Here is a 16,196-nt window from a genome sequence, read left to right on the forward strand (position 1 = left end):
TCAGTTACACTTGGGAGTGAGAGATAGCTACCAGAACCTCCCACAGTTATGAAGTGTTGAGGCGATTGTTCCTTTACCTATTAATAAGGCCTATTCTATTTCATCAAGGAACTGATTGTCCTTTAGCACTCCCAAGAAGCTGATCCTGCATATAAACTTCAGCCATTCAAGAAACAAAGTTTGGTTTGAAATATGTAATTGTCATCAGGGTTATTTTTCACAAAAGCAAAACACTCTTGAAAGAAAGAAAGAAAGAAAGAAAGAAAGAAAGAAAGAAAGAAAGAAAGAAAGGCAGGCTTTATGTCATGAAATTTAAATGCAAGAGTGAGAAACTACTGTGGGGTACAAAAACCAACAAAAGCTGAACCACAAAGTTTCCTCTGCAATGGCACACAGAGCTGAGGTAGACTGGACCATTTGGAGGCTGCAATATACTATAAAGCCTGCAAAATCTGGGACCCCAAGCCCTTGAATCACATTGAATAGAATATTTGTTCTTATTGCACAGCAGTATTGTGATTTAAAATTTCACACTGATCATATAATTTCCCCTTTCTATTAATATGCCTCAACTCACAGATACATATATTTTCACAATGATTTTTCTCTTGTCTAGAAACTGTTTCTTGTGTTGATGCCAACTGTATGGTGCCTCAGTTCCCTCTACTTTCCTTCTGTATCCTTACTGAAAAGCACAGAATGGCTTGATCATCTCTTTGATTCATCCACCTGCAGTTTAAAACCCATCCATGAGGCTTGAGCTCAAACTATGGCCTTAATTATTCCCAAACATTAAGAAAGGTTTGCTGAAAACACTGAAAGAAATCTGTCCTTTCCATCAACCAGATTCCTTAAACCACCTTGTAAATTCCATCTTCTGGCTATTTTGCTAAAGACAGACCCAAGCAGAGCAATCATCTCCTCCCTATGTATGCCTACAACAAGAATAATAAATTCCCTTAGTCAACACTCTGTCTTGACCTTTGTGGTTTCAGTGATCCTTTGACATCCCAATGAGCATCAGTTGGCCACTTCCGGAGCAATTTTAATTGTGGGTTTAACAGGGTAACACACTCATTCACAAGGATGGTTTCTACGTACAAATTTCCTCTTTCTTTTGAATCATAAACGAACAGAACAAACTGGCCACTCACCTTCTGTCCTTTGGGGTTTAAGAAGTAGATTTGGGAATTTATCTTTACTTATTATTATCTTTATGCAAATTCCGTTATGAATGCTGATTTCCCCTTGATGACTACACAGATGGAAAGTGAGTCAGTGCAAGCAGACAATGCTTATGATAGGCTGAAAAGAGTCTAGAAGTGCTTCATGGCTTCTAATTCCCTGGTTGAAATATCCTCCTCAGGCTTAGCTTGTCCTGACACATTCTATAACTTCATATAACTTCCTTCAAGTAAGCTGTAGTTTCTGATGCTTGCAACCAAAGATGGCCAACTTCATTTCTATGAAGACTATCAGGTAATGAGAGTGGAGAAGCATCTCAGGGTACTGGTGGTTTTATGGAGAAGTCTCTGGGTGGCTCCTCAAAACATTTATTTCTTGGGAAGATTATTGGCCTGAGTAAGAATGAAACCTGTGTTTTCAACTCCAGATTATTCTCAATTTCCTACAAGATTCAGAGTGCCCCAATGTTTTCTTAATTTACTTATATATTTATTATTTGTCATTTCATTGACAGAAACAATGAATTGTGGTCACGTTCAGTCACTCCACACCAACACATATTTCCATCTCTCTGGATTTCAAGTCGTATCTTTTTAATCAGCCTGTGAATCTGAGAGCTGAGGGGACAGGTGTGAGCCTGGAGGTCTCAAGAAGGTCTGCACACTAAACAGAAACAACTGTGATAGGCAATCTGCCAAGGGGTCCCTCCTATCTTCAGCTAGCAGCCAATCAGCTCATATGTATGAGGAAACCCCATAAGGGCCACCAAGGAATGGCCCAAGACACTTAAGAGGGTACTAATCAATTATTACCCATGATGATCCTATTTTAATCCATGACTTTAAAGGCTTTTTAAGTTGTAAGCTAATAAGATGCTCTGGTAGAAAGGCAGAGACAATGTAAACAATTTTATACCAGGTGCTATGTTTTATTTAAACACTGGTTCAATTGGCAAAACATGAAACTGAATTTATAAATATTTTAAATAGGAAGTAGCCATCTTGAATGAGGAGATTTTAATTGAAAACTGTAAGGTTGATTGTGGAGTAAAGAGAGTGAAGGAAGAGTGACTTAGCTGTAGAACAGTTGCCTAGCATGGAAAAAACAAGGGAAGTGTGCAAGAGAGAGATGGGTGGAAGGAGGCAGACAGAAAGACAGAAAGAAGGACACAGAGAGAGACAGTGATAGATAAAATACATCCTAGAAGAAAAACACTCACTACAAGAGAGACATGCTCATTTGTAGATAAAATTCAATATGGAGATGACATGGAATGCCAGTTACTTGTTCATAAGAAGCTTTACATTTCAGATAATTGCATTTGGTTTTACATGATCACTTAACTCCTATTATGTGTCCCTTCAAAACTAGATCCTAATTTTAAATGTATGCAAATGTTTCAGAGAGAGCCTAATATGACACATTTTTTGCAGGCAGCCTATTGATTAAATCCTCCCTTCCTTGATTTGGCTTCCTTAAAATCTATCTTTAAGATGTTCCCAATGTCCTTGAATTTGAACAAAATTATTTTTGCACAAAGAGGATAGTAATTGTATCATGAATGGACATAGATGTTTAGGGATGTTTGTTTGAACAGTAGGATAGACTTAGCCATCATTGGACAATTTCATAATTTAAAGCATCAGAATGAGGGAGGGGGTTACAATCAGGATGTGAAGAATTTAAACTACAGAACAAGCAGGTAACTTATATTGCTAATCCTACTATATGGGAATAGCTCAAAGACTGGCTGAGACATGAATGTCTAGGCATAGACAATGCTTTTTAAATATATATTTTATTAATTTATTCATATTACATCTCAATTGTTATCCCATCTCTTGTATCCTCCCATTCCTCCCTCCCTCCCACTTTCCCCCTACTCCCCTTCCCTATGACTGTGACTGAGGCAGACCTCCTCCCCTGTATATGCTCATAGGGTATCAAGACTCTTCTTGGTAACCTGCTAGCCTTCCTCTGAGACAATGCTTCTTGTTGGCTACAGAACCCCTATGAATTACTATTAGATGCCATTCTTCATATGGCATAAATGAAGCTTACAGATGCCCTTTTTTTCTGCTCATACAAAGAGCAGAAAACCATCCTTAATTGTTCTGTGCATCATGCATACCTTATACACTTATAATTTTAGGACTGTATAATGCTTGTGAGAAATTATATGCTTTCAGAGGAAAAGAACTGGATACTGACAATAGATCTGACCTGACAAGATTCATTCCTCTCAGCATGCTGGACACTGACATCCTGTATCCTTCATGTTCCAGCACCAAGTGCTTCAGTTGCTGTTCTTCATCAGATTAAGACAGCTCCTGGGACACTTTCAAAGAAAGCTTCCAATTCAAATTGGCCCAGCCTTTCAGACTGTCCCACCCAAGAATCTAATTAAGCCTGGAATTTCACAACATTTAGAAACTGGACCACAAATCATATTCCTAGCTTGTTTAACCATTTCCCCAATTTTATTTGGGCCTCTACAAAGGTATTATTCATCACAAAGCAGCCAGAAGAAACCTTAAGAGAATGACACCCCATTTCCTTTATGGGGTGATCGAGCATGTTTTTGGTTGCTTTCTTGGGCTATCAAGGATTAGTACCAATGGGAGTTGGTTACAAGTTATTATTGGTCTTATTTAGAAAGAAAACAAGGTTAGACTCAGCGATGCCTCTCTTTTCCTTTATCTTACATTCTTAGGTTTACAGATAGAGAGTGAAAAGAAAGAAGGGGGAATACAGAAATACATAGAGAAGACAGAACAAAAAGTAAATTAGTGAATCTACTTCTCAACTTATTGCCTCAATTGTCACTCACAAGGTTATTTTTAATTCACTGGTATATAATTTTGTGTATAGATGCTAAATAAGTTTAATTCTAGATACAGTAGTATAGAATTCATATTTAAGATTATTCTCCACACACATTGTGTGTATATATATGTATGTATGCATGTATTTCTACTCTAATATGAGGTATTGTATCCATATAACTCAATTACAATACAAAATTTACCTCTAATACTTTGAAAGTGCTATTGCAGGCTCTTTAGGATAAATAAGTTATATAAGTTTAGTATTAGCTGATCAGATCATGGTCATGTAACCTGGTGGTCTACATTTATCACAATAATAAACATCTTTGGTGTGGCAGATAAATATGATTCTATAGAAACATAAGGTAGGATAGTTAGATAAGGTCTTCAAAAATCTCAGAGACATGGAGAATATGGCATTTAAAAATGTTTTTATTATTTTAAAGACTCACTGACAATGAGACAGGTTAACGCATGGCAACACCCAGCCTACCTCAAAGAGGATGATGAGCATCAAAGAATCTCTTTATGGATGTGACTTCAAATATGGCAAACAAGCAACTGGGTAAAATGTCCTTGTTTCTACCACTGACAGAATTCTGCCCAAAAAACGAGCAAGCTTGGATGCAGGCAGAGTCGATGGCCAAACTCTACCAAGACAGGTAAGCATGTCCTAAATAGTTCCTGCCTCACAAAATGTCTGTCAGAGATATTGTGCCAGATGGTTGAAGAAGATGCTCCAACATTATAGAGAGTTTTGGGTGACTATTCAGGTAGAAAACTATCTCTGTCATCTTCTCATTTGAAAAGCTACTGCCCTGCACTCCTGGCATACTCAGGTAATCAAGCTTATTCCTTGTCAAGTCTCTGATGTGGTTGAAGACCAGATAGTTTACTTTTATAATGAAGCTTAGTTGTTTAGAGGTTAAGATGTTTTTAGGTTTAGATAGATGTTTTAAGTTAATAATGACAAGATGTAATGGAGATTGATTTACATTCAGAATTTTAGATGCACCAGTATAGGAAAGATGTTTTCTTCAAGGCTGTCAAGTACAAATAGCCAAAACACTAGGAATGCAACATTTATATAATTCCTGATTGTGTCATGGTTCTTATTGCTATAAGTAGTTTATTGTATATAAGTACCATGTGTACAATATCTATATTGTATATATGTACATATTGTACATATGTAAAATATACATATTATATGTGTAATAATATAGATGTATATATAAAAATAAAAATGTTTAATTAATAAAAAGAACATCATAATGAATTATTAGTTGTGAGATTCTTCTCACAAAATGTCTTCAGAGTTATTATTTAATATGAAAATAAGATTTATTTTCTCATTTCAAATCAGCTAAATATTTAGAATAAATAAATTGTCTATGACCTTTTAAAATGTTGTTTTTTAAGGATATTGTAGGTATGCTTAATATATATTTGCATTGTCTGCCTTTGTGTATTTACAAACGGAGCTCTGAAACTAATAATTTTATTTGCAATTTTTGAAAATGAAAAATAAAAAAAAAAGATTTGGGGAGATTTAAGGTACTGCTCCAAGCTACTCCACACCTGGTTTTTCAGCCTGTCCATTGCTTATCTGAGACTTACCCTTTTCTTAACTATTTTTCTGCCTCACTGAGTTACTCCAAGAACTTGGATGTAAAACTTTATTTGATGCATAATAACTAAATGCTTATGCTTGTCACTCAGGAAAATAGTGTGTAAGATGAACACAGAATTTAGATCAAATTCATAATTACTAGATTTGAACCATAGCTAAACCTATTCTACCAAGGTGACTGCAGGCAAGCATCAAGCCTTCTCTGAAACAGTTCAGAGAATAGAGTGTGATTAAATTACTGATGCCATTAAATACAATAATTTAGTCCTAACTAGAGTAAACTAGATCTTTATAAGTTCTAAATATGTGATATTTTATATTACATTAAAATTATTTCTTGGAACATAACATTTTTGCCTACTAGATTGTATAATCTACTGCATTAGCTTCTATGCAACAAATTTCAAACACAAAATCTCACTATGTGCTGATAGTGGCCTGACTAACACAACTTGGCAAGGCTTAGAAACAGAGATGCTTCACATGCTGTCCTTGTGGGGCTAGCTAAGGGTTGGTGTCCCTTAAAGGGGAGCTTATTGTATTAATTTGTTTTTCTGTTGCTGCGATAAAACATCATGACCAAAGAATACTTAAGGCAGAGATATTTATTTTAGCTTATGGTAGAGAAATCAGAGTCTATGATGGTGGAACAAAGCTATGGCAATGAGAAGTAGGCATGAAGCATGGAACAGAAGGCTGAAAGCTCACATCTTGAGCAGCAACAGCAAACTAGAGAGAGTGAACTGGAAGTGCTGCTGAATCTTTATACTCTCAAAGCCCACCTCCAGTGACACACTCCTGTAATAAGGCCATGCCTCCTAAACCTGTGTTTCTCAACCTTCCTGATGCTGCAATGCTTTAATATAGTTTTTCATGTTGTGGTGACCCTTAACCACAAAATAATCTCATTGCTACTTCATAACTAAAATTCTGCTACTGTTATGAATCACAATGTAAATATTTGTTATATAAGATATCTGATATCAACCACTAAAGAGATAATGACCCACAGGTTGAGAACTACTAACCTAAACCTTTCCAACAACAGGAAAACAAGCATTCAAATATTTGAGCCCATGACGGACATTGTCACTCAAACCACTGTACTCATTGTATAGTGTATGTTAAGTGTACAAGAGACCAAGGGAAACCTTGGCATGACATTTAAAGCCTATGCAGATGAAATGTGGTTCAAGTCACTGACCAGGCTCAATGTGTGTTCTTCTCTACCCATTGTGAGCACAGGAAAAGTGCATATTCATTAAGCAGGAACACAACATGACATACTACAGTGTCATTAGAAATCACACCATACCTCTTTAGAAATTGAAAGCTCATATATGTAATATTAATTGGTCTATGGCCATATAACTACCTTAATACCACCGATTTCTTCCCATCTCAGAAGATGGTGACAAATGCAAGTTCTTAGCTAACATCATGACTATCTGTGATGGTGACTGAACACCAGGTAGCATAACCTTAGTTCTAGCCTTACCACCACTACTCTCAGAGTGGCAGATGGATGGAAGCAGAAATCATCCCTTCTGTAATGTACACTCAACTGAGCTAAATAATTTATGGTATTGGGTAAACCAGAACCATATGCAAAACCTACTGCCCTATCTATACTGTATGGAAAATCAATCCCTGGTTAAAAACTATTGGCCATAAGATAAGTATGGCACGACTCTGTGCACGGATGTACTTGGGTAAATGCAAATTCACCCTCACTTAAAGAACCAAGAGCATCAAACTACTGCACCAACCAAGGACAATGCTTGTCATAAACATCAACCCCCTTCTCAGATCTAGCCAATGGACAAGACATTCTCCACAGTTGAGTGGAGAGCAGGGACTGACTCAGATGTGAACTCTGGTGCCCAATATTTGACCACTTCCCTGTGGTGGGGAGGCCTGGTGGCACTCAAAGAAAGAATAACAGGCTATCAAGATGAGACTTTATAGGCTATGACCCCCTCGGTCACAGACATAGGAGAGGAGAATAGGGTGAAAACGGGAGGGAGGGAAGAACAGGAGGATACAAGGGATGGGATAACAATTTAAATATAATATGAATAAATTAATTAAATAAATAAAAAGGAATCAAAAGCATAATGGTAAATTCCTATGGCTGAAGATACAACACACTTTAGCTATAGAACTTGAAGAGATAAATCTGGTGATGACCTGGCATATTCATCCTTGCTTTTGTGGTCTTAGAAGGTGTTCTGTAGGCTGCTTGGATAGGAAAAAAATCATCAGTATATCCAGCCGTAAACCTTGCAAGCTGCAGTAACAACCAACCTAACAAGATATGCCCATTAGTGAAATACTGCATCAATCTTAAAGAGAGTAACAATAACTTTCTGATTGAATTTAAGGCCCACTCCACAGGTATGAGGCTGGGAGGTTACAGGTCCTACAGGGGAACCTATTACTATTGTTTTGCTAAATGGGCACAGTATGGAACTGAACTGTCTTCTAAATACATATCTCTATACCCATAGATTAGGTCATCAGAGGATATTCTTTTTGCTGTGGATAAAAGTTTTCATGAAGACTCACAGTTGTTCAAAGTGCAGAGAAGTACAAATAATTATGGAATGCTCAACCCTAAGTGAGACATCTATACCACACCCCAAGGCTCAGGGAACACCATAGAAGAAGCCAGAAATAGAAGAGGACAGCTGTGAAGCAGGGCCTTCTAGGCATTACAAAGTCCTTATATTCATCCCCACAGTAGCTGTGGCTGGCTGGCTGCACAAGACCTGCACAAAATCAAGCGATGAACAAGAGCAACACTCCATTATGGATGAAAGAAATGCTTGAGCCCTCGCCATAGCCAGGGAGCTCTTTGCAGCTGATAGCTGCTGGGAAAGGGAATATTAGGTTTTGTTTTGTTTTGTTTTGTTTTCAGGAGTGTGACCCCATGGGAGGTTGCCCAAGCTCTACAAGTAGTAAATAGCTCTCTATCCATGCACAATTTGGACAACACAGTTGGAATCCCTGATTTATAAAAGAAAGAAAGAAAGAAAGAAAGAAAGAAAGAAAGAAAGAAAGAATCCATTAACTTAGGAAGGCAATGTGGACACGCGTGGTGTGGAGAGAGATGGAGGAAGGGTGAGTATTATCTACATATATTCATGTATGAGATTAACAAAAAAATTAAAAACAACAAGAGCTTACAAATATTTTTGTTTAAGATGTTTGTACAGAATGTGCTAGTCTTTATTCTTATTATTTCTTCTTTGAAACACATTGGTTAAAAGTCATTACTCAAAAGACAAGGAAGACATGACTTCAATTATCCTAAGAGTACTCTTGTATGTCCATGGTACTGTCTGCTGAATTTAAGGCCAGCCTATATACATAACAGAATTGAATTAACTAGAATATACAACATGCATGTATCTATTCTATCTTAAGCCCGGCTCTCAGACAAACTATACTTTTTGTTACATGTAAAACCTCGGGCCATTAAAAATGACTAGTGACAGGGTGTACTAGATCAATCACAGAAGACAACTGAGCCGGGACTTGAAGCACAGCTGGACATCTGTAAAGCTAGCATTTCATATGCTTTGCCAGAGGGGATGGCAGAGAGGTTATGGCTAAAGGTAGTTTCTCCTCTGGTTGTCAATATCTGAGATTTAATACAAAGTGATTTGTTATAGCAAAGAAAAGCAGAGATGTGGTAACTTCTATGCATCTGCCTTATATGTAACAACAGACATGTCAGGGAAAGCTCTGCTATCTTCAGTGCTTTAAAAATGTGATTTTAAAAATTATTTTACGGAGATCCAAGATGGCGGCGAGCACTGTGGACCGCGTTTGGAGGCTCCAGTGAACAATTCAGAGAATTGCACAGATTTCTGAGCCAGGAACACCGAAGTCCGAACATCACGGCAGCGGGAGTGCTCCACGGTTCGGAGGGACCAGGGTGCGGAGGACCTGCGTGCCCCTGCACACGGGAGGAGCGTGGTTTTTCTCTGATCGGAGTGGCAGTGGCAGAGGCAGCAGCACCAGCGGCACCAGCAGCTGCGGCTGAGGTTTGCAGCTCATAGCCTTCCGGTGGAGGCGATTGGTGTGGTGGCTGGTGGGAATTGCTGCGGGAGAGGGGACTCGGGGCAGGATTTGGGTCGCGTGGAGCCTTTGGACCCAGACTGCACTCAGCGGACAGTTCGGCCCCAGAGTCCCGGGTACTGGCCCGGCCCAGCAAGCAGTTCTGCCTGAGGCACTAACTCAGTGTGGCCACAGCTCCCCTGCTGTGGCGCAGGCTTAGTTGAGCTCGCAACTCCACACTAGGCAGCACCTCAGCTCAGCGGCAGCTCCCCTGCGGTGACACAGTCTGGGTGGAGCACTTGGTTTCGCCACAGGCGCTAACTCAGAGCAGCTGCAGTTCTCCTGCTGTGGCGCAGGCTTGGTGACATGCTCAGTTCCATCCTAGGCACCACCTCAGCTCAGCGCCAGCTCCCCTGCGGTGACACAGTCTGGGCGGAGCACTTGTTCCACCACTGGCGCTAACTCAGAGCAGCCACAGTTCTCCTGCTGTGGCGCAGGCTGGACAGAGCTCTCGGTTCCACCAGCTCTAAGACTCTGGTTGGACAGTGTGCAGTTTGAATCCAGAATTCCTGGCTGAGATTGGTGGTTAGTTCGGGCCCTGAGTTAATAACTGCCCACAGCACGCACTTTGGGCCAAAAGGCCCTAGCGGAGCTTGGTGCGTAGTCCCAGCCCAAAAATTCTGGCTGGACCCTGTGTGCATTTTGGGCCCAAAATCCCTAGCTGAGCTTGGCAGACGGTTCAGGCCCTGAGAATCTAACTGAGTTCTGCCCGTGGTTCGGTCCCAGTGCTCCTGGCTGGACTTGTCAGGGAACACAGAAGGCTGTGGATACCTTGGCCTGACCCAACGCTCATTCAGAGACCCAGAACAATTGCAGGATCCACAGCAGAGGGGGACTGAGGATCACTGGCTGTGAGAGACCAGAACAACAGGGCTAACCTCCTAATATCAACACCAGTGAAGCTTTGAGCTCGCAGTCTAGGGAAATCGTGAGAAAACAAGTGAATCTATCGTCAGACACCCTCCATTCAACTCTGGAAGCTACCCAACAAAAACAAAGACGGCAAGATGTCTAAAGGACAACGAAAAAGCATACGCAAAAAACCCCAAAACAACATGGCGTCTCCAGTTTCCAGCTATCCCAAAGAAAACAACCCAGAGAACTCAAATACAATGGAAATACAAGAAAATGACCTCAAATCCTTAGTAATGAGGATGATAATGGAGGAAAACAAATAAAATTCGTAATCAAATGCAGGAGGACGCAGACAAACAGGTGAGAGACATAAAAGAAGCACATAGAGTGGAACTGGAAAAATTGCAGGAAAATGCAAACAACCAGATGAAAGAAATAAATAAAACGGTTCAAGCTCTGAAGACCTATAAAGAGGCAATGGAAGAAACTCAGGAATATACAAAAAATCAGATGAAAGAAATCAAAAAATCAGTTCAAGATCTGAAAATGAAAATGGATTCAATGATAAACACACAGACAGAAGAAAAACGAGAATGTGAGACCTCAGAGAAGAATGCGAGCAACAGAGAGGTGAGCTTTTCTAACAGAATCCAAGAGATGGAAGAACGAATCTCAGGGCTAGAAGATACAATCACAGATATTGAATCAACCATTAAAGAAAATGCCAAATCTGGAAAACTCCTCACACAAAACATCCAAGAAATTAAGGACACCATGAAAAGAAAAAATTTGTGGATAATAGGCATTGAAGAAAGAGAAGATATCAGACTCCAGGGCCCAGAAACTATTCTCAACAAAATCATAGAAGAAAATTTCCCCAATCTAAAGAAAGAGATGCCTATAAACATACAAGAGGCCTACAGAACACCAAATAGAATTGACCAGAAAAGAAAACTACCCGCCACATAATAATCAAAACACCAAAACATGCAGAACAAAGAAAAAAATATTAAAAGCTGCAAGGGAAAAGGGACAAATAACATTTAATGGTAAACCTATCAGAATTACACCCGACTTCTCAGCAGAGACCATAAAAGCCAGAAGGGCCTGGAAAGAGATCCTGCAAACCCTAAGAGAACACAGATGCCAGGCCAGACTACTTTACCCAGCAAAATTATCAATAACCATTGATGGAGAAAACAAAATATTCCATGACAAAAACAAATTCAAACAGTACCTATCCACAAACCCAGCTTTACAGAAGGTACTAGAAGGAAAACTCCATCCCAAAGGGTCAAGCTACAACCAAAACTACCCAGGAAATAGATAACTATCCCATGGAAAAAACACAACTACACAAACGCTCGACTGGAAACAACATCAAAATTAAAACTCTTAACAGTCACTGGTCATTAATATCTCTCAACATCAATGGCCTCAATTCTCCAATAAAAAGACACAGAATAACTGAATGGGTACATAAACAAGACCCAACATTCTTCTGCATCCAAGAAACACATCTCACCCATAATGAAAGGCATTACCTCAGGGTAAAAGGTGGAAAAAATATTCCAAGCAAATGGTCACAAGAAGCAAGCAGGTGTAGCCATTTTAGTATCGAACAAAAATAGACTTTCAACCAAAATTAATCAAAAGGGATGAGGAAGGACACTTCATACTCATCAAAGGTAAAGTCAACCAAGATGACATCACAATTCTGAACATCTATGCTCTCAATACAAGGGCAACCCACATTTGTAAAAGATCTCCTAAAAAGCTTAAACCACACATCGATCCCCACACAATAATAGTGGGAGACTTCAACACCCCACTCTCACTGAAGGATAAGTCATTGAAACAGAAACTAAGCCGAGAAATAACATCATTAACCAATGCCATGGGTCAAATGGATCTAACAGATATCTATAGAACCTTTCACCCAAACAAGAAAGAATACACCTTCTTCTCTGCACCCCATGGAACCCTCTCCAAAATTGATCACATCATAGGTCACAAAGCAAGCCTCAATAGATACAAGAGGATTGAAATAATACCTTGTATCCTGTCAGATCACCATGCTCTTAGGCTGCAATTCAACAACAACAGAAATAACAAAAAAGCCTACACGTACGTGGAAACTAAACAACTCTCTGCTAAATGACACCTGGGTCAGGGAAGAAATAAAGAAAGAAATCAAGGAGTTTCTGAATTTCAATGATAATAAAGAAACAACATACCCAAATTTGTGGGATACATTGAAAGCAGTGCTAAGAGGAAAATTCACAGCACTAAGTGCCTTTAAAAAGAAATTGGAAACATGGCACATAAGCATCTTAACAACACAACTGGAAGCCCTAGAAAAAAAAAGAAGCAGAAACACCCAAGAGGAGTAGACGCCTGGAAATAATCAAACTCAGGGCTGAAATTAACAAATTAGAAACTAAGAAAACAGTCCAAAGAATCAACAAAACCAAAAGCTGGTTCTTTGAGAAAATCAACAAGATAGACAGACCATTAGCCAAACTAACTAAAAGGCAGAGAGACAGTATTGAAATCAACAAAATCAGAAATGAAAAGGGAGACATAACAACAGACACTGAAGAAATTCAAAGAATCATAAGATCCTACTTTGAAGGCATATACGCCACAAAATTTGAAAATCTAAGGGAAATGGACGATTTTCTTGAACAATTTCACTTGCCAAAGTTGAATGAAGAACAGATAAACAAGCTAAATAGTCCCTATTTCCCCTACAGAAATAGAAGCAATCATCGATGGTCTCCCAACCAAAAAAAGCCCAGGGCCAGATGGTTCAGTGCAGAATTCTACCAGACCTTTAAGGGCGAGCTAATACTGATACTCTTCAAGCTACTCCAAAAGATAGAAATGGATGGAAAATTACCAAATTCATTCTATGAGGCCATAGTCTCATTGATACCTAAACCTCACAAAGACTCAACAAAGAAAGAGAATTTCAGACCAATTTCTCTTATGAACATAGATGCAAAAATACTAAATAAAATACTTGCAAAACGAATACAGGAGCACATCAAAGATATCATTCATCATGACCAAGTAGGCTTCATTCCAGGCATGCAGGGATGGTTTAATATATGGAAATCCATCAATGTAATCCACCATATAAACAAACTGAAAATAAAAAACCACATGATCATCTCCTTGGATGCAGAGAAAGCATTTGATAAAATTCAACACCCATTCATGTTTAAAGTTTAGAGAGATCGGGGATACAAGGCACTTTCCTCAACATAATAAAGGCTATATACAGCAAGCCAATAGCCAAAAGCAAAGTAAATGGTGAGATACTCAAGGAAATTCCTCTCAAATCGGGAACAAGGCAAGGCTGCCCACTCTTTCCATATCTCTTCAATATAGTACTCGAAGTTCTAGCCAGAGCAATAAGACAACAAAAGGAGATCAAGGGTATCCAAATGGGAAAGGAGGAAGTCAAATTATCCCTCTTTGCAGATGATATGATAGTGTACATAAGTGACCCTCAAAACGCCACCAGAGAACTCCTAAAGCTGATAAACACCTTCAGCAAATTGGCTGGATACAAAATTAACTCAAAAAAGTCTGTAGCCTTCCTATACACAAATGACAAGCTTGCAGAGGAAGAAATTAGGAAAACCACACCCTTCATATTAGCCACAAGCAATATAAAATATCTAGGAGTTACCCTAACTAAGCAAGTGAAGGACTTGTATGAAAAAAATTTCAAAACTCTGAAGAAAGAGATTGAAGATGATCTGAGAAGATGGCATGATTTTCCTTGCTCATGGATTGGGAGAATTAACATAGTAAAAATGGCCATCCTACCAAAAGCAATCTACAGATTCAATGCAATCCCTATCAAAATAACTACACAATTTTTTAAAGACATTGAAAGTTCAATTCTGAACTTCATATGGAAAAACAAAAAACCCAGAATAGCTAAAACAATCTTGTACAATAAAAGGTGCTCTGGAGGAATCTCCATACCTGATCTCAAACTGTACTATAAAGCAATAGTAATTAAAACAGCATGGTACTGGCACAACAACAGGCTGGTTGATCAGTGGAATTGAATCGAAGACCCAGATATGAATCCACACACATAAGGTCACTTGATTTTTGACAAAGAAGCCAAATCCATTCAATGGAAAAAGGATAGCATCTTCAACAAATGGTGCTGGTCTAACTGGAGGTCTATGTGTAAAAAAATGAAACTGGACCCATATTTGTCACCTTGCACAAAACTCAAATCCAAGTGGATTAAAGACCTCAACATAAAACCAGAGACACTAACTCACTTAGAAGAAAAAGTGGGAAAGAGCCTGGAACATATTGGCACAGGAGACAACTTCCTGAACAGAACACCAACGGCCCAGGCCTTAATGTCAACCATTAATAAATGGGACCTCATGAGGCTGAGAAGCTTCTGTAAGGCAGGAGACACTGTCAAGAGAACAAAGCGACAGCCTACCGACTGGGAAAAAATCTTCACCAACCCTACATCTGACAAAGGTCTAATATCCAAAATATATAAAAAAAATCAAGAAATTAAACACCACCAAACCAAATAACCCAATTGAGAAATGGGGCTTGGAACTAAACAGAGAATTCTCAACAGAGGAGTATCAAATGGCTGAGAAACACTTAAAGAAATGCTCAACCTCCTTAGTCATCAAGGAAATGCAAATCAAAACAACTCTGAGATTCCATCTTACACCCATCAGAATGGCTAAGATCAAAAATTCAAGCGAGACCACATGCTGGCGAGGATGTGGGGAGAGAGGAACACTCCTTCATTGCTGGTGGGAATGCAAACTAGTACAGCCACTTTGGAAATCTATCTGGTGCTATCTCAGAAAAATGGGAATAGGGCTTCCTCAGACCCAGCTATTCTACTCCTTGGAATATACCCAGAAGATGCTCCAGCACACAACAAGAAAATTTGCTCAACCATGTTCATAGCAGCCTTATTCATAATAGCCAGAACATGGAAACAGCCTAAGTGTCCCTCAGTAGAAGAGTGGATAAAGAAACTGTGGTACATATACACTATGGAATACTACTCAGCTATTAAAAACAAGGAATTCCCGAAATTTGTGGATAAATGGATTGAGCTAGAAATGATCATAATGAGTGAGTTAACCCAGAAGCAGAAAGAATCAAATGGTATATACTCACTTATATCTGCATACTAGCCCAAGGGGCATGTCCCACGAAAGCCTTCACTTACCAGGAAACTGGGACAGAGGGGAAGGCATCCTATTGGGACTCTAAATGAGAGACGCATGGGAGAACAGCAAAATAAAAGGATCCAGAGGGTCCTAGAAATCTACAAGTAGAACAATATGATAGGCAGATTTGGGACCAGGGGTCCCGCTCAAACTAAGGCACCAGCCAAGGACAATACAGGAGGTAAACTTTAAACCCCTTCCCAGATCTAGCCAATGGTCAGTATATTCTCCACAGTTGAGTGGAGAGTGTGATACGACTTTCTCACATATTCTGGTGCCTCACATTTGACCATGTCCCCTGGAGGGGGAGACCTGGTGGCACTC

Source organism: Acomys russatus, chromosome 9, assembly GCF_903995435.1.
Source record: "Acomys russatus chromosome 9, mAcoRus1.1, whole genome shotgun sequence".
Lineage (NCBI taxonomy): Eukaryota > Metazoa > Chordata > Mammalia > Rodentia > Muridae > Acomys > Acomys russatus.